Source organism: Gopherus evgoodei, chromosome 11 (genome assembly GCF_007399415.2).
Source record: "Gopherus evgoodei ecotype Sinaloan lineage chromosome 11, rGopEvg1_v1.p, whole genome shotgun sequence".
Classification (NCBI taxonomy): Eukaryota; Metazoa; Chordata; order Testudines; family Testudinidae; genus Gopherus; species Gopherus evgoodei.
This window is the reverse complement of record NC_044332.1, coordinates 70,402,823-70,422,197: the sequence shown is the minus strand read 5'-3', so window position 1 is coordinate 70,422,197 and position 19,375 is coordinate 70,402,823.

Sequence of the window (19,375 nt, the reverse complement as noted above, 5' to 3'; positions counted from 1 at the left end):
CTCTGGAATAAAAGGGCTTGAGAGAATTAACATGGTACACTTTAGGTTTTAGGGTTGAGGTGGGAAATGCTATGAGATAGTTAACAGCTCCTAGACGCTCTTGGACTGTGAATGGCCCTTCCCATGATGCTTCCATCTTATGGGCCTGCTGTGCCTTCAAGACCATAACCTGGTCCCCTACTTTGAAGGAAAGCTCTCTGGCATGTTTATCATACCAGGCCTTTTGCTCTTCCTGAGCATCCTTTAGGTTTTCTTTAGGAAGGGCTAAAGAGTGTCGGAGAGTCTTTTGTAGGTTGCTTACAAAGTCTAGAATGTTAGTTCCTGGAGAAGGCGTAAACCCCTCCCATTGCTGCTTCACCAACTGTAAAGGCCCCTTAACCTTGTGGCCATATACAAGTTTGAAGGGTGAAAACCCTAAACTGGGATGTGGTACAGCCCGGTAGGCAAAAAGCAACTGCTGCAACACTAGGTCCCAATCATTGGAGTGTTCATTTATGAATTTACATATCATGGCCCCCAAGGTTCCATTAAACCTCTCCACCAGGCCATTGGTTTGATGGTGGTAAGGGGTGGCAACCAAGTGATTCACCCCATGAGCTTCCCACAGATTTTTCATGGTCCCTGCCAGGAAATTAGTTCTCACATCTGTAAGAATGTCAGAGGGCCAACCTACCCTGGCAAAAATGTCTGCTAAGGCCTGGCACACAGTTTTAGCCCTGGTGTTGCTTAGAGCTACTGCTTCCGGCCATCGGGTAGCAAAGTCCACGAAAAAGTCAGTATGTACTGCTTTCCTCTGGGTGTCTTTTTTGGGAAAGGACCCAGAATATCCACAGCTACTCGCTGAAATGGGACCTCAATTATGGGGAGTGACTGGAGAGGGGCCTTGACCTGGTCTTGTGAGGTGTGCCGAAGAGTGGGAAAGCCCCAAGACCAGACATAATTAACAACGTCATTGCCCATCCCCTCCCAGTGGAAGGACTTCCCCAACCCGTCTCTGGTTCTGTTCACCCCAGAATGGCCACTGGGATGATCATAGGCTAAGCTTAAGAGCTTTCCCCGGTATTTAGTTGGAACTACCAACTGTTTTGAGGATGCCAGTCTTCCTGGTGTCCACCACCTTGTATAAAAGTCCTTCTTCTGCAACAAACTGGGATCGGTTAGAAGAGCTGAGAGGTGGTGGGGTGCCCCGTGCCGCTGCCCAAGCTTTCCGAAGGCTGTCATCTGCTTCCTGCTCAGTCTGGAACTGTTCCCTTGAGGCTGGAGACACCAGTTCCTCCTTAGACTGTGGACTTGGACTTGGTCCCTCTGGAAGCGATGCAGGTGATGGGGTTGTTTTCGTTGATGGTGAACCGCTTTCTGCTGGTGCACTATGCAATATTTCAGGCTCTGGCTGAGCCTCTGGGGTAGGGTTGTCTGCTACTTCTGCTAGTTTAGGCCCACTGGTGCCCTCTGGTGTTGGGGTTGGAGATGGGTTTGCAAGCGCTGGCATCAGTGCTGGCAACGGTTCTGGTGCTGGTTGCTTTTCCAGTTCCGGGACTGGATGCACTATGGCTGTTGCAGTCGTTGGCAGGGGATCCGGGTCCACCACCTCTGTCTGGGTCTCTGGTAACACAGACAGGGCCCTTGTGGACGGCTCAGGAACAGGGATGGGTCTGGAAGCTTGCCTGGCTTTGCTGCGTGTAACCATTCCCACCCTCTTGGTCTGCTTCACCTGGTTGGCCAAGTCTTCCCTCAGTAGCATGGGGATGGGATAATTGTCAGACTGCAAAAGTCCACATTTCTGACCAGCCCTTGTACTGGACAGGCAGTTCAGCTATAGGCAAGTTTACAGATTTTGACATGAATGGGTAAATTGTCACTTGGGCCTCTGGGTTGATGAATTTGGGGTCCACTAAGGATTGGTGGATAGCTGACACTTGGGCCCTGGTGTCTCTCCACGCGATAATCTTCTTTCCGCCCACTCTCAAGGTTTCCCTTTGCTCCGAGGATATTTGAGAGGCATCTGGGCCTGGGGATCTTTGGTGTGATGGTGGTATAATGAACTGCACTCAGCTGGGGTTCTTGGGACAGTTGGCCTTTATATGTTCCAGTTCATTACATTTAAAACATAGCCTAGCTGACTGGTCACTGGGCTGAGGTGGGTTGCTGGAGACTGGTAAGGTGGGACAATAGGGTGTCTGGGGCTTTCCTTGGGTTGTAGGTGGGGTCTTGGGTTGCCCTCGATGATAGGGTTTATTTTTGGTTTGCCCCCTGTGATATTCGCTCCCCTTGCTAGTAGCTTTTTTCTTTTCTGCCACTTCCACCCATCTGGCTCCAATCTCCCCCGCCTCAGTTACAGTTTTGGGCTTCCCATCTAGGATGTACCTTTCTATTTCCTCAGGAACACCCTCTAATAACTGTTCCATTTGCATTAGGAGGGACAGCTCTTTCAGAGAGTTAACACTTGCTCCTGATATCCAGGCATTCCAATGTGGTAGGCGTGTCGGGTAAATGACACATCTGGTTTCCACCTTAGGGCTCTGAACTGCCAATGGGCATGCTCAGGTGTTAGCCCCATTCTGATTCTGGCCTTGGTTTGAAAAAGTTCATAATCGTTCATGTGTTCCTTAGGCATTTCAGCCGCCACCTCTGCTAAGGGTCCACTGAGCTGTGGCCTCAGCTCTATCATGTACTGGTCTATAGAGATGTTGTATCCATGGCAGGTCCTTTCAAAATTTTCTAAGAAGGCCTCAGTATCATCACCTGCCTTGTGGGTGGGGAATTTTCTGGGGTGGGAAACAGTACCTGGAGAAGGGTTGGCTGGTACATGCGGATGTACCAGCCAAGCAAAGGTTAAGCCGGCTTAACCTTTGCTAATTCCAGGGCTTGCTGGTGGGCCTCCCTCTGAAGCTCCAAAGCCCACCAGTGGTCAGCCTCTTTGGCTCTTTTCTCTTTCATCTCCATAGCTCTCTTGTGGGCTGCTTCTTCTGTGGCTACTTCTGCCTTAATTAGTTCCATCCATCTCTTATGTTCGTTGTCTTTCTTTGTTGCTTTCAGCCTAGCCATTTTTAGTTTGTTAGTTGCTCCACTGGTACTCATTTTTCTGCTTTCTTGTGCTGGCCACACCCTCTCTCTGCAGCTCACTGACTGGGATGCTTCAGCTCAGGGCTGCTTGGTTAACAGAGATTTTCTAACTAGCTATATCCAAGAGGTAGAAAGAAAGAAAACAATTCAACTTGTAAATGCCTTTTGCTGGCTGTCTGCTGACTCACAGCTTGAAGCCTCCTCTTAACAAAGACCCTTGTTAAAAAACTTAACACCTCTGCCCTCAGGCTGCTTTCCAAGCAGCTAGAAAGGAAAGAAAAAAATTCCTACTGGCTTTTGGTTCCTAAAAATCCCAACCGCTGCTCACCATGTCAAGGTTCCCCCCCCCTCCTTTGAACTTTAGAGTATAAAAAGTGGGGACCTGCATGAACACTTTTAAGCTTAATTACTAGCTTAGGTCTGATACGCTGCCAGCGGCCAGAATTTAGTGTCTGGCACACTTTCTGTTCCTCCAAAACCTTCCCTGGGGAAGCCAGACCCAAACCCCTTGGATCTTAAAACAAGGAGAAATTAACCATTCCCCTCCTTTTCCCCCAGACTTTCCCCTCCCTGGGTTGCCTTGAGAGGCTTCACATACAGCCAAACTCCTTGGATCTTAAAACAAGGAGGAAATAACCATCCCCCCTGCTTCCCCCCCACCAATCCCTGGTGAGTTCAGACCCAATCCCTTGGATCTTAAAACAAGGAAAAATGAATCAGGTTCTTTAAAAGGAAGCTTTTAATTAAAGAAAGAAAAGATAAAAATTATCTCTGTAAAATCAGGATGGAAAATGCTTTACAGGGTACTCAGATTCATATAGACTAGAGGGATCCCCCCCTAGCCTTAGATTCAAAGTTACAGCAAACAGATGTAAAAATCCTTCCAGCAAAAATAAACCTTTACAAGTGGAGAAAACAAACATAAGACTAATCCACCTTGCCTGGCTATCACTTACAATTTTGAAACATGAAAGACTGATTCAGAAAGATTGGGAGAGCCTGGAATGATGTCCTGTCCCTCTCAGTCCCGAGAGCGAACAACGAACAAAACAAAAAGCACAAACAAAGACTTCCCTCCACCAAGATTTGAAAGTATCTTGTCCCCTTATTGGTCCTCTGTCAGGTGTCAGCCAGGTTTACTGAGCTTCTTAACCCTTTACAGGTAAAAGAGACATTAACCCTTAACCATCTCTTTATGACACCCTCTCTGCAGGTACTGCCCCTGCAGCTCCCATTGGCCGTAGTTCCCCGTTCCCAGCCAATGGGAGCTACGGGCATGGTGCTTGCAGGCAGGAGCAGCACACAGAGACCTTTGCGCCACCCCCCCACACACACCCTCCCTTGGGCCTCAGGGGCATTCTGGCTGCTTCCAGGAGCAGCACATGGCCAGGGCAGGAAGGGAGCCTGCCTTAGCCCCATTGGACTTTTGGCAGCTGGAGATCGCAGTCAGCTGGCAGAGGCTCCAGGATCGACCTATCCATCGCGATCTACGGGTTGGTGACCACTGCTATAAACCAATCTCAGAGTTGTGAGCTGAGCGGCGTGGTACCGCTGCTAAACTGATGTGCAATATATACCCTTGAGAGTAGCAAATCTGTGAATTCTGCATGTCTAGCGGAACTGGGAATAAACACTTCAAGGGATGCTTGTAGGGATCAGGAGTTAGTAAGTCCCTATTGCTAACCTGCAGAGGGACAGCAGAGCCCACATGGATTCAGAGGGGAGCACTAGTGCTGCCTGCGGCTGGTGGAGGCAGGGAGCTGACCCAGCAGAAATTATTCCACTTCTTATTTTAGCAAAAATACAAACACAGTTTTAAACAAAGAAACGTTCCCCTGGTTTGGATTGAAAACCAGAGGTTGAAGCACTAAGAAATGGAAAGTGAAAGTGATTTTTTAAAACAAAGGCAAAAACATTGATTTCCATTGTGCAGGCCGAGATGAATGTGAAAAAGTGACAGTGACAATCTTGGAGTGTTAATTCCCCACACACATATACTATGAACAATCTAGTGTCATTAGTAATTTATGTAAAGAGATGTGTTTATAACCTATAGGGCCAGAACTTCAGCTGGTGCAAATAAAGATAGCACCACTGAAGTTTATTATTCCATATGAGTATCTGGCCCATTATTTTTAAGTTGGCAATGTCCCTTTAAGAAATTAAGCTTTACGGCATGATGGGTCAGATCTCTTAAGTCCCAGTCTCCCAGTCTTGTGCCTCTCATCATTTAGGGCTAGTTGCTATAACTAAGGCTTTGTGTTTGTCACAAATTCCATGACCTCTGACTTCTGAAGCAGCCTATGTGGCTGGTCTGGAAGCCCGCTGAGCAGCTCAGAGAGCCCCTGGGCCAGTCACACTGGCTGCTGCTGGGGCAGTCTCGGGCCCTCCGATCTCTCAGCAGCAGGAGGGGGGGGCCCTCCCCAGAAGGGAGGCAGGAACTCCCCTCCCCACAGCTCCCCTTGGCCGCGTTTCCCAGCCAATGGGAGCAGCAGAAACAGGGCTTGGGGAGGAAACAGAGGCAGCATGTGGAGTTAGGAGCTGGAGGCCACGGCTTCCCAGGAGCTGGGTAGGGAACCTGCCAAGTCCCCCACTAGCTCCCCCAGTTCTATCCAGTAGGGAGTAGTGGTACATGGACACACAGGCCAGATCATGACATTCTATTCTTTTCCTAGATGGTCACCTTCTCTGAATTCTGAAGTAGGATATATGGAAACAACAAGGAACCCGGTTGCACCTTAAAGACTAACAGATTTATTTGGGCATAAGCTTTCGTGGGTAAAAAAACCTCACGGTCATGCATCAGAAGAAGTGAAGGTTTTAGCCACGAAAGCGTATGCCAAAATAAATCGGTCAGTCTTTAAGGTGCCACCGTACTCATTGTTTTTGTGGATACAGACTAACACGGCTACCTCCTGATACTTGAGGATATATGGAGTGACACAAGAACAAACTCTGAGGGCAGTTCAGTCTTTTCATGGATCTAACTTACACCACGGACCTAAAAGCACATTGTGGATTCACACTTATATGTTAAAGGCCAAGCTACTGTCAGATATTACTTATTCAAACTTCTATTTCTGTTTAATCCAGGAAAACAATTAAAAAAAACCCTCAATGGATTTTTTTTTTCAATCTATTTAAAAAAAAAAACACCACCAACAAAAACCCTTACTCCCAGGATGAGGTGCTGTATGCCAACTGTCAGCATGGAGCACATTTTTACAGCCAGCTTCTAAACCCCTGAATAAAGAGAAGGGCTTAGTGGAAATAATGACAGAAGTTTAACTACCATGGGCCAAAGTTAGCCTTGTGTAAGGGCAGGCAACTCCACTGACAATAATGGACTTACATCAGGGCTAGATTTGGCCCCGTGCCTCTAGCTGGCATGGCTAAAATATGCAGCCATAATACTGAGGAAATGAAAGAGGAAGGTCTCTGGGGACATGATTCTCGCATCTGTTGGGATTCCTGCTTCAGCAGGATGGATTGCATTGCACACCTCATGAATTAGCACCGGCAGATTCACCCATGACCAGCTCTAAAGGAAAACGGTGCCACTTTTCCATGGAACAGTGATTATGTATTACACCTCTGCTAATAACTTGTAAAGCCCAAGAGACAATAATGGGGCCTTCGTTGGCAGAAACCTCACGAGCAGGCCTCATTTTGCACACAGTAATGTGCTTTGTTTTTTAAAGAGAGAGACCACACAGGGATTCTGACATCCTGTAAATGGGAAATTGTGGCTGGTTACTAACCATGAGGAGCCCAATCCTTGGCTTCAACAGGTGTTTTGTTTGAGTAAGGAACAAATAGGGGGAAATCAAGGAAAACAATATGCCGTATTATCAAATTCATTTCAGAGAGGATTGGGTGAGGTTTCCTGCAGTCCCTCCAACCCCAAAACACAGTCTGGCTGTATACTGCAGTGGCACAATTGCTATCATGGATGTAGGAAGACCAAGTACTCGGGACCAAAACCATCCATGGTGTCACTCCATTGACTTCAGACAGCATGAATCTGACACACATACACTAGAGTGAGAGCAGTCAACAGGCGGTCCGCGGGCCATATCCAGACCATCAGATGCTTTTGAACAGACCTCAAAAATCTTATTTACTTATCATTATGGGGGAGGAGGGGTTTATATTGTTATAATTTCCTCTGGAGTCTGGATCTTGACTATACCTTGACCAAGAAATGTGGACCTTGACAAAAATAACTGACTACTTCTACACTAGAGTACATTTTAATAGCACTAGGATGCTGTATAATACAGAGTTTAAACAGCTTTTGATTTCAGTAACAAGGCTAGATTACAGTCTGTGTCTAGATCAGTACATTTAAGAACATTCAAGTGTAACTCCAGTCCTGCAAGGAGCTTCTGCATGGGCATAACTCTGTGCCTACACGGAGCCCCACTGGCTTCAAGCGAAGTTACACCAGCTAAGGATCTTGGCCATATACATTACATGCCCATATACACAAACCAACATGTACACACTGCATTTAACTCCCAGCCAGACTGAAAATGATCTTGGATATCATTCTTAAAGGAGCTCTGCATGGGCAGACCCCAGCATAAGTACCTGACCTTAACAGAACTGGGTCCCGCTCAACATACATGCTCAAGTTCTATCCTGAATAGGGCGGGATGTTTTCCTGACCCAGAGCTAAAAGGCTTTATCCTGCCAAGTGCTGATCACCCCTCAGTTGCCCCTGAAGTCAGTAGAACCAAAGGAGCTCAGCACTACAAGAGCTTTTAATGTGATTGATGTCTTCTTGATCGACACAGTGGTGATGGAGCCAAGGACCTTCAGAGCTGCTACAGCCTGAGCTAAAGAGCCATGGCCTTCCTACTGGGGCTATAACAGACTTGCCTCCTCTGCAAATCAGGCACAGAGGAGGGACCTATAACCCATTCACCAATGAGTTACAAAAGCAACTTTGTGAACAGAGTCTGAAATCCCATAAAGCATACCGTAAGTTTCTAGGGAAAGTCCTTTTTGAGCTAGGGGGTGGTTTGGTTTTTTTTTTTAAATAAAGGTCAGAAGAATTTTCAAAAGAAATCTATTACACCTAACTTTTCAAAAAGTCTCTTATCGCTGGGGTGACCAGATAGCAAAGATAAAAAATCAGGACAAGGGGGTAGAGGGTAATAGGCACCTATATAAGAAAAAGCCCCAAATATTGAGAACGTCCCTATCAAATCAGGACATCTGGTCACCCTACTTATTGCAGTTGACAGATTCAATAGATACGCTGGTCAAAAATCAAATAGGCAAGATTTTAAAACACATTGGACTTTTTTTGGAGGGATGAGGGACATCAAGAACAGAAGCATCACTATTGGACAGTTATTATATTAGAAAGCTACCATAATTGCAACCTAAACTATGAAACGACTGCTGCTGCAGGCCAGCAATAATGCTTATCAATACTATACAGTGCATGTGTAATTTCGGGTGTGCTACAGAATCTGCTTGACATATTTAGAAAGCTCTAATTAGTTTAATGATCTATGCCTTGAAACTACCAATTGAAGTTAGGAAAAAAAAGTTAAATTACATTTGTGAATTAAAACAAGCATGGCTGAGTAATCACCACTTCATGTTGATTACTATTTCATTCAGTTCAATTAAGTTGTATCACAGAATGAAGAGGGAAAGATAGCCAGGCAAAATGCTCTTGCAGGAATTTAGGTGGAAATGAATACCGCTTACAAATTAGGGAGAGAGACTGCTGGCAAATCATCATTTAAAGAAATTAAGTTACAGATCTATTAAAAAGGCAAAATTATCACCTGTATTTATAAGTGCCTTTCATTCAGAATACCATCAAAACATTTTACAAGCTACATATCCATATTAGAAATAATTCACCCGTCACTGAAATGCAGACACCACTGGAAATGGAAAACAGAAACTCTTGAACAAAACACAGCACCACACCACAATGCATTAGAAAAAAAGGGGAAGAATACTCTAGGCAGCTGAAACTCCAAGAGAGACTTAAGTGCAAAGACTCACAAGCCATATGAAATAACACTGGGAGGAGAACAATTCAATGTAAAACAGCTATAGCTTCACTGGAGAGGAGACCATCAAATATTCTACCTACCTAGCTTAGGGTTTTATCCTGACACCCATCACCATGCTATCAATAGCAATGGCGTGTAAACAAACAGCCTCACCCTTGCGGCACCTCCTGCTGGTCGCTTTAGGAATTAGCTCAGGTTCCAGCCTGGAGGGCCCTCTGCAAGCCGGTGACCCGCCTTGTTTCCTGCTACAGGCCCCGTGTCCCTCCCTGGACCCCAGTGCCCCTTTTACATGGGGTTCTGCCCCCTGGCAGCAACCCCTTTTCCTTAGGGGTTTCCCCTCCCTGGGAACCCCCCACACTCTATCCCCACTTTGCCTCAGTGTAGGCTACTGCCAGTCATTGTCTAGCCCCACACCCTGGGGCAGACTGCAGTATCAGCCACTCATTATCAGCAAAGGGGTTCGGACCTGCTGCCTTGGCCTACCCCTCGGCTGCGCCCAACAACCCCAGTACTTCTTGGCCTAATTCTAGGCCACAGACTGGGGCTTTCCAGGCAGGAGCTCCCCAGCTCCTCTGCCTTTCCCCAGCACTGCTTTACCCTAGGTACCTGCTCTGGTTCTCAGCAGCCAGGCCCTTCTCCCTCTACAGGCTGAGGAAGACTGTCTGCTCGTGGCTTCCCTGGCCTTTTATAAGGGTCTGTTGTTCAGTTTGGGGCATGGCCCCAGCTGCTGCCACTTCCCCAATCAGTCCAGCCTAAAAGGCTGCTTTCTGCAGCCCCAGCCCCTTATCCAGGACTGTTTTAATCCCTTCAGGGCAGGAGCAGAGATCCACTCTGCTACAGGCCCTATTGAATTTCATGAAATCTCCTTATTTTGGTGTGGGAGGTTATTTGGCTAGCTGGCTACTTTATTTGTTACAGGGTTTAGCAGGGGTGGATTAATGCTTTCCAGAGGAGGTTGTGCAGATGGGGATGTCAAAGCCACCAATCCTTAGGGATCCAGGTCTTCCAACCCCACAGATCACACCTAGCCGCCTGGAAGCGCAACAGAATCAACAGCCACATTGCCATTGGTTGTCACCCCCTAGCTGTGATCTGTGATGCTGCAAAGGGGGGCCCCAGCGCATACAAAAGCAGTTAAAGCTGCCAGCTGATCCTGTGGCTCATCCTTCATCTGCAGGCATGGAAGGAGAAAGTTTTTAGGCCACCATCACTGGCCCTGCCCAATTCTTCTGTGAAGCTCACTGAGGTGGGGAAGGAGTCTACCCCAGTGCGTGGCTCCACCACACCTTCCTCAGTAGACTTGCTCTCCTCTGAGCCTCACAGGGAACAGTATATGACCCACAGAGTGCGATTTCCCTAGTTTGCTATCATCCAGCCATGACACCAGGCTCACAACCCTATCAGTACAAAGTTCTGCCTCAAGGGTCTCCCATTCAAGAACTGATCAGACCTGACCCTCCTCAGCTTGTGAGGAGCAAAGAGATCACAGCCAGGGGCAACAGAGCTACAGGCTGCTAGTTACATGGGTTTTTTTAAGCTATGAGATAATGGGCAATACTTTCCTACCCAAATCAGAGGAGACGTCATTACTAGAAAATCTTACCACTGATAGTATGTACTACAGCAAGACAGACAGAGGTAGCTATTGCTGATCTATCAGTGAGCTCTTCTGCTTACAAAAGTCCATGCTAGGAAGACAAAACCTTTCACGCATCCATCTTCCCCGACTTGTGAGGCATGCCAAAAAGGAAGAGAGCGTGAAGCAATGCTAACTGACTCAGGAGCAGATGAACACTAACATTTCATTACCTGGGTAGCACCGTCAATTTCTGTGGCGGGAACTCATTTGATCAGAAGTGATTCTGTTGGCAATTTCACTTCATTGCTCCCATTGAAATATAATTTTTGCTCCCTGTTTTAGCCAGGGCTTCTACTCACTGTCCTCAAGAAAATGAAAGCCAGATAAATGGTTTCCCAAAGACACAGTGGATGCTTCTTTTTAGATTCAGTAAAACGATTTTGTCTCTATGCATACTACAGGTTTTATTAATTTAATTCAACACCACGAAGAATCTCTGCTTTCCTTATGAAACTAAAAAACTTGAGTTTTAAACATATCTGTCTCAGGTTGCGGGGCTGTTAGCATAAAAACCCATCTTTTTGCTTGCACTCAAGTGTATGAAATAAGGAGCCACTGGGAACCAAATCAACACGCAGCTCTGCATTGCCATTACAGCAGAACTATACTTTAAAAGCAGTTTTCATCTGAAATAACCAGAGGTTACGCACACTAAAAACACTTATTTTTTTTGAGATGATTCATCTCCAAAGACCTGGGATGCAAGAAAGACCAGTGGTGGCCTAACTGGACTAAAAGACAGGTGAGTTAATCACAGAATGCTACAATCTCCTCTTGAACTTGCTGGTCTAATATCAGCCAATCTCAGGAGATGACCTGGTCTCTCATTCTTCATCCTTTTCTTTGCATCTGACTCCCACCATTCACCGCTCCCCAAATCCTCACCCTTCTTAAACTCAAACACTTGTACCTTGGCCATATATCCCCATTTGCTTCTAAAAGGAAAATAAAAATCACTCAACAACTTAACCATTTAGTTTCGCAGCAAGGCAAATAATCCAGCGCTACATCAAAGCAACAAGTAACAGCAATTGGAAAACTGCACAGGTTTCAGAAACAGAACAGAGCAAAGAACAAGTAAGGTCTTATTGCCAGTGAGGAAAATCAATGAGGTTTTCAATTACCCAACTGGCAGTGTTACAGTGTTAATAAGAATGTAAAACAGGGTAAAGGACCATCTGCCTGCCAACTAAGAGTGCTCTCAGGCTGGTGCTAAAAACTTCACTGACTGCTGGGCTTAAAATTCAGGTATTAAAATGTAAGCGATGTATTCAGGACTTTTATGAAATGAATGCGAGTTACACTCAAAAAAAGACACAGTCAGTGATGCTTTTTATCCTCTTATTTTTAGTACAAGTTAAGTGCTAAATGTATTTTCTGGCCACCTGTAAAAATGTTACCTTTGCAAAAAGGGAACGTTTTCTTTATTTACAATAATTCATACAAAACACAACACTGGGGTCACGGCACAGTGTTAGGTTGATGCCTCTTTGCTAGACTCATATCAAAAACAGCCAGTTGATTGCTGACACCGTTCTGCTTGACATTGTCTAAAACAAGGGACAGTCCTCATGTGATCAAGAAATGGGCTCAAAATTTGGATCCAGATCTCTCTTGCTCCAAAATACAGAGTCTTTCGGACCTGGTGTTTTGGTTTGACCCATTAGAAAGATAAAGGGTCAGCTGCAGTAACGATACTTAGCACTAACCATCCATAAATCTCAAAAATGTTACTAAGCTGGATAAGTATCATTAACCTCAGTTTACAGATGGAGAAACTGAGTCAGAGAGGCCAAGTAATTTTCCCAAGGTCATTTCCCAATTCATCCCAAACTGGCTATAAAAAACCCTGGATCATTTGCATCCCATTCTGGGATGGTTAGATTCACTACAACATGTCCTCCAATACTCAGAACTAGTTCTGGGCTTAGATTTTGAGTACTTCTAAAGATCACAGGTACCCAGATGCAGGGGTTTGGCTCAGGGTCCCGATTTCCATTCTTATTCTGTATGCTATGGAAAATGCACATTGCTGGCCCGATCCTGGAAGGTGCTGGGAGCTTGAGAGCCCTCACAGAATCAGGATTTGGTCAGAAAGATGTAGATCTACAGGACGGAATTCAGAGCAGTACAAACTATTAGTGAGCTGGAGGGACCAATTTATAAAAATAAAACTCCTGACAGGGTAATGAGAGAACCATCTACAAATATTTGAAGGGTATAAAAAAACAAGAAGGGGAAAGAGTTATAAAGGGTGGCCAAAGAGCTGTAACAAGAAGTGATGGGAACAAATTAAGAAAAGGAAAGTTTAGGCTGAATGTCCAACGAAGCTCACTAACGGCGAGATCTGCTAGACTGCTGAATAATCTCCCAAGTGACCTGATAGAAGCTCAATCATTTAAAACTAACACTAGAAAATGCACTGTAGGGAACAATCCTGCCTTAGCAGGGGGATGAATTGCATGGCTGAACAGCTCAGAGTCTTACCAATTATTTTATGATTCTCTGATAATCCTTTTTGGGACTGAAAGGTCAAACATATTCCACACAGCTCAGTCTGCACACGGAGAGAGGAAAGCAGAAATTCTCCCTGTGCAGTATGTTACATTGACGTTCCTCGGGGTTTCCGAGTGAAACCCTTTCCCAGCGAAGTAGTTACATCACAGAATGCCCACTCTCCAAGTGAGGGTATCGTTTTAGCCAGAATTGCAATTTACATGGAGCAATTTGGGAGCTTTCTTTCGACTTCACTATAAACACTTTCCCCCACATCTGAGTTTGCTGCAAAACAGTCTAGACGAGAAAATCAGGTTGTGATGAAAAACACGTTAGTTAACATGTTTTTAAAATCAGTAGTGTAGACATGGCTTAACGTTTGTGAAAATGTGTTCACTGGTTGTGGTCGAGCCCACAGGTTAAACCCTGTTTACACTGATGTTTTAAAATATGGTAGTTAACACATTTTTTTAAGATTTTTTTTCATAGTCTGAACATGGCCTAAGTGGCACTGCAACTTGGCACATGGGTCACAATGCCACTCAAATTTGGCCTGGTCAGGGGCCAAGGAGGTAGGGGGGTGGGGGAGACAGGGCTACCCTTCCTCCCCTTCTTGTACTGCTGGCCTCCATTAGCAGTAAGCTGAAAACAGGTCATTGAAGCTTGAGGAGTTCAGCACACTAGGATAGCAGCCGACAGTTCACAATGCCTGGATGGTTAGGCAGACCGGGAGACTTCTGGTTAGGCACAGAACCAATGTGACACGAGCAGTGGCAGAGTGGGCTTCCTGCCTTGGCAATGGGACCCAAGCCAGGACCACCAGTAAGGTTCAGTGGCTAGTTCAGTCCGCAAGCCCACGCCGTTCTCAGCCTCTCTTCAGCCAGCCAACAGGGGTGCCAGAGCTCAAAAACACACTGCTGCAGTGAATGAAGTGAGGAAATAGGCCAGCACAGCACTGCCTAGGGGCCTGACACCCTGTTTGCTGCTCTCCCTAAAGCACATCCTGCCAGTGAGGTTGGAGATAGCCTGGGTGGATATTAAATAATAAATAAAATAATAATAATAATAATAATAATCTGATTTTTTATATAAAATGCTTTTTGAGGAAAAAACCTATCTAAAGATTGTTTTAATTAAGATACACGATAGATTAAATATCTCAGCATGAAATAGGGATTATAAATTCTAATTCTATAGTATAAGACAATATATTCATGTAATGTTTAAGAAAAGTTTTGTAAATGAGTTCCAATAGTTCATGGATTAGGGATCCAATCTTATGGAGTTTCACAGGCTTCTGTACAGATTATTTAGGTTAATCTTTCTATCTACCCAATGGCACTCAGTGCTCAGTCTAGAAGATACCATCAGAGATGGGAGCATGAACTTCCGTGGGTGAACATCCACTTCATCGGATGCATCTGACGAAGTGGGTATTCACCCACGAAAACTCATGCTCCAATACGTCTGTTAGTCTATAAGGTCCCACAGGACTATTTGCTGCTTTTACAGATCCAGACTAACACGGCTACCCCTCTAATACTTGACATCAAAGATGCTTAGTTTTGCAGTTCTTGAACTGTAGATTTGTGTCTCCAGAGGTAACATGATTGTTAACAGTAAAAACGTTTTTAAACAAAGAAAGAATACATAGAAGTGAGAAATAACAGACCTCAACTCTATTATCCCTCTGCAAATGTGTGTACACAAAGTCAATCCCTTATCCTCTCTAAAAGTGCAAAGTTTCAAAAAGTTCAATGAATAAAAGATTGTTGGGGGTGGAACAGATCTGGACAAGGAGAAGAAGTCTGGAGATAAATGCGAGAAGCGAAGAACATATGCTTGTTTTGTTAAAATATTATGTTTGCTGTTGAAGGAAAAAAATCCAGAATACTTAACGTTGTCGTTTTACTTAAATAAAACAATTTAAATTATCTGTCTGGTGATGTTCTGCTCCTAATACATCATGGCAAGAAAATTCTCCAAATATGAATGATTAACCTGTTGAACCGGAGATATTTCTGAAGTCATTGGGAGGTGAACTATCTGCTTAAATTACCTTTGGTAAATGAAATAACCAAACAATCATTCATTTTCTGATATAGCTGTAAAACTAATCTGAAAAGTTTTCTAAATAATAGTGTGTACCCCTTTAAAAATGAAACCTACATCTCTAAGTTGTGAAGAATATGTATTAAGGTTATAAACCCAACAAAAAATCATTTTCTACATAAAAATGCAGATTAAATCAAGTCTTCCAGACTAGTGATTTAAATCAACGCCACGCTGGAGGCAGCACCTTAGGCCCTGAACCAGACACATGCATCAGGCAGAGCAGGAAGGAGAATGCCCCAGCGCTGGAGAACATCAGTTCCCGGATGGAACAGACAGGGGCAAGCAGCAGCCAGCATCGCTGCAGGAAAGGAGAGAGAATCCTGCTGGCCCCTGCCCAGCAGATGCTTCCCCTATCAGCAGCCAGGACAGGAGACCGGAGCTTGCCTGCTTCCAGCAGTGCGGATGGAAGGGAAAGAGCGTGAGGCAGTGAGGAACGCCGCCCATTTCCAGCCCGCATGAGAAAGCACGTCCAAATAATTTAGCAGCCCATAGAAGAAATAGCTTGATAGCGTTTGTTTGGTTTTTGCTGTGTGTCTCTGTGAGAGAAAGAGAAACAAGGGAGCTCCTCTCTTCCCCACCCAGCAGAATCCAAACCCATCACCCACACAGGAAACCCAGCATGCCACCACCTCCACAGTTTCTAGATACTGTGAACAATGAGCTACCTGTTGACTTTCCTGCCCCTTCTCCCCTCTGGAAAAGCAAGGCCCAGCCATTTTGCCAAAGGAAAGCTTCCCATCAGAGGCAGTAGCATTGTGATTATCCCCCAAGGCTGCTACCAATAGAGGGCAAAACACCATAGATGTGTCTTTCTTGAGCATGTGTAACATTCCATTCCGCAGCCGACGAGCACACAGCTTCTACTACAATCGGAGGCCATGCAATGGGTGAGGCATAAAAATCCTAGCACATTATAGATTTTTTTCACACCAACGAGACCCCATAAATCTGTCCACGGCATTAAATGAACAAATTTGCATATTTTCAACTTTAACCAAAGTTTAACACAGCCAAGTGAAACGCTCAAATGCAGGCGGACAGCACATAAAGCAATACATCCATCCCCAGGAGCAAGGCACCCGGCCCTTACCGATGTGTCCTCCAGCTGTATTGCACCAGATGTGCAGCTCTCACTGGGCTACATAAATAAATACACACGTACATACATAATGGTTTGGGTGGAATCGCTTGCTTAAAGCTACAACATGCTGCTGGCCCCAGATTTAGTTGCACAACATCTGTATAGCCACCTTCTGACAAAAAAAAACACCCCTTGATTACTACATCAGATGTGGTCATCTATGAAAACCAATGTAAATTCACTATCAGACCATATTAAATGAAAATAAAACTGTAAACTGGTTGTCCCAGAAAAAGTACCTGCCATTTTGAAATACAAGGCTGTGGTCTCCAGTATTGCACCTATGCGTCGGTGGAAGGTGGAAAAAGGATGTTACAACGAGGTTTGATTAAGAACCTGATCCAGAGCCCTTTGGACTCCTGGAAAGATGCCTCCTCCCATTGACCGCAAAGGGCTCAGGATCAGGCCCATAGCAAGGAGCCCTTAGGTAATTCAGAGATGTTACAGTCATTATGACCATCTAGTCTGGTATAACACAGGCACAGTTCTGTTCCTGGGGAAGAGGACTATTTGCCTCTGGTATTTTAAAGTCCACATCAAAGGGAGGGCCGACTAACAAAGTTCACGGAAACTTTAAAGCCAGTTGGACCTTTGCAGAGAGCACTTGCAGAGCCGTGAATGGGAAACATCCTCATGGCAGCCCACTTCAAAGTCAAGTGAGATGGGGTATCATGGGAACATGGAGCCACTGAAAAGAGAGGCTTGGCAACACTTTTATAATCTTTTCGGCCTGAAAAGAGGCTCAACAAGCAAGAAGGCAAGCATATGAGACTTAATACACTAGAGAGCTCTCACTTTCATTCTGATCACCAAAGGGTTGAGGATCATGGCCAACAGAGTCAGCAGCTTGTTTCCAGTTCACAAACTACGTATGCAAGCTGGATTTCTACTCTCAAAAAGGAAGAATTGAAGGGAAATAATGCAAGTTATCACACCCTCAGGGGCTTTGTTTGTTTTGTTTTTTTAAGTTGGCACAGGTCACTAGATCCAAAGCCAATATTAGAAGCACTGAATGCGTCCAATGACTCACTCCTTGTTACCAGCACCACAGGTGTGGAGTAGTCTAAGAACAGGGAACATAACCTTCTCCCACCAAAGAAAATAAGGATGGCTAATGTCAGTTGTTCTTCAAGTAATCTGGGGCAATGACGTGAATGGAGTTACAAGCAGTAAGATTTGGTGCGAGTCTGGGGGCCCTGGAAGTAGATCTTTGGTGATATGGATTTCAGAAATGGCACAGCCAGAATTAACTGAATCATCTTTTTATCTTTTTTTATGGCACACATCTGTCCTTTCTTTTGTTTTGATTTTAAAAAAGAGTCATTCCAAGAGGAAATCACCTAACAGGAGGTGCACATTACACTCTGGTTTTGTTTTGTTTTTTTAAATTTAACTACATACAACTCGTACAGAGAGGCAGGAAGCATTTTTAAATACATGGCACTTTTCTGGTTCAAAGCACTTCACAAACAATCTTTGATTAATCCTCACAACATTATTATTCCAACTTGGCAGATGGGGGAGCTGAGACAGAGCTTAAGTTGTTTGTCCAAGGCAACTGACAGAGTAGCTGGTAGACATGGGTTTAAAAGTCAGACTTCCTGGGCTCTGTACCACCAGAGAGCACCATTCTCCCTCTTTCCTGACTGTTGTTAACATGCTCCAAATTTTGCAATAACTAGAAAGGATACTTGATTGACGCTTCCAGACTACAAGCAGAATGCATAATAAAACAATACTTTTACTCTACATTTCTTTAGTATATCTGAGGCCAAGTTCTCACAGTGCTTCACAAATCCTAGTGATGTAAGCCTCACAACACTGCTGTCAGGCAGGTATTTTTTATTGTACTGTGGGGGAAACTGAGGCACTGAAGGGTTAAGTCACTTGCTCATGATCACACAGCAAGCCTGAAGAAGAACCAGGGCCAGATGCAGAACAGGTCTAAGTCTCCTGATTCCTAATCCCGTGCTTGACAGATGCGCCTATCCTTCCTCCTCGTCCAGAATGCTAAAAGACCTGTATGAAGTTACCTTGTAGGGTAATTGCCAGATGTTGTGTTCTCCAGGCAGATATATTTTCCACATGTGGGATGACGATATAATATTACAGTAAGAGATGATCTTAAATCAACCTCTTCAAAGCTCCTTGCACAACCAAATCTAAAGGAATTAAATGACTATTCACATGGGGATAAATTATTTTGTTTTTCTAAACCATCTCTTGGCCATGTCCAGTTTAACACGTACGCAGCATTTAGCCTTTTTAACATTGTTAGTAAAAGTTGCCAACAAGTTCAATAAAGCAACATTTGAATCAGTCTCCCCTAACTCTAAAATCAATTCCACCCATCACAGAGCAGTAAAAGCTAGAGCTGCAAACATACTGTATGGCTCCAGGAGCAGTGCCAGGGTTTCGAGGGGCGGCATTTTGTGCGCTCCCCACAGGGCATGCGAGAGCTTCTGGTTCCGCTCCCATCGCGCCGCTGAAGAAGGACCCTCCACCGAAATGCTGTAAGCGACAGCGGCAGTCATTGAGCTGCTCAATTGCCTGCCACTGTTTTCCACGGCACGTTGGCAGAAGGTCCTTCTTTGGCGGCGCAACGGGAGCAGAACCAGAAGCTCCCGTGGAGTGTGCACAAAATGCCGCCCCCCGAATCCTGGCGCCCTAGGCGACCACTTAAGGTCGCCTAATGGAAGCGCCGGCCCTGTATGGTTCTTAGTGCTCTTGTACATAAACACACATCAGGCCCTCAATTGTACTGTAGTCCTGCTAAAACAATTTCCATTAAATGCCTCAAACAGCTAAGATTTGTATCTGAAGGCAAACAGAAAGCATTTAAAAAACACGAAGCACTTGGATTTTTGAACTTATTAC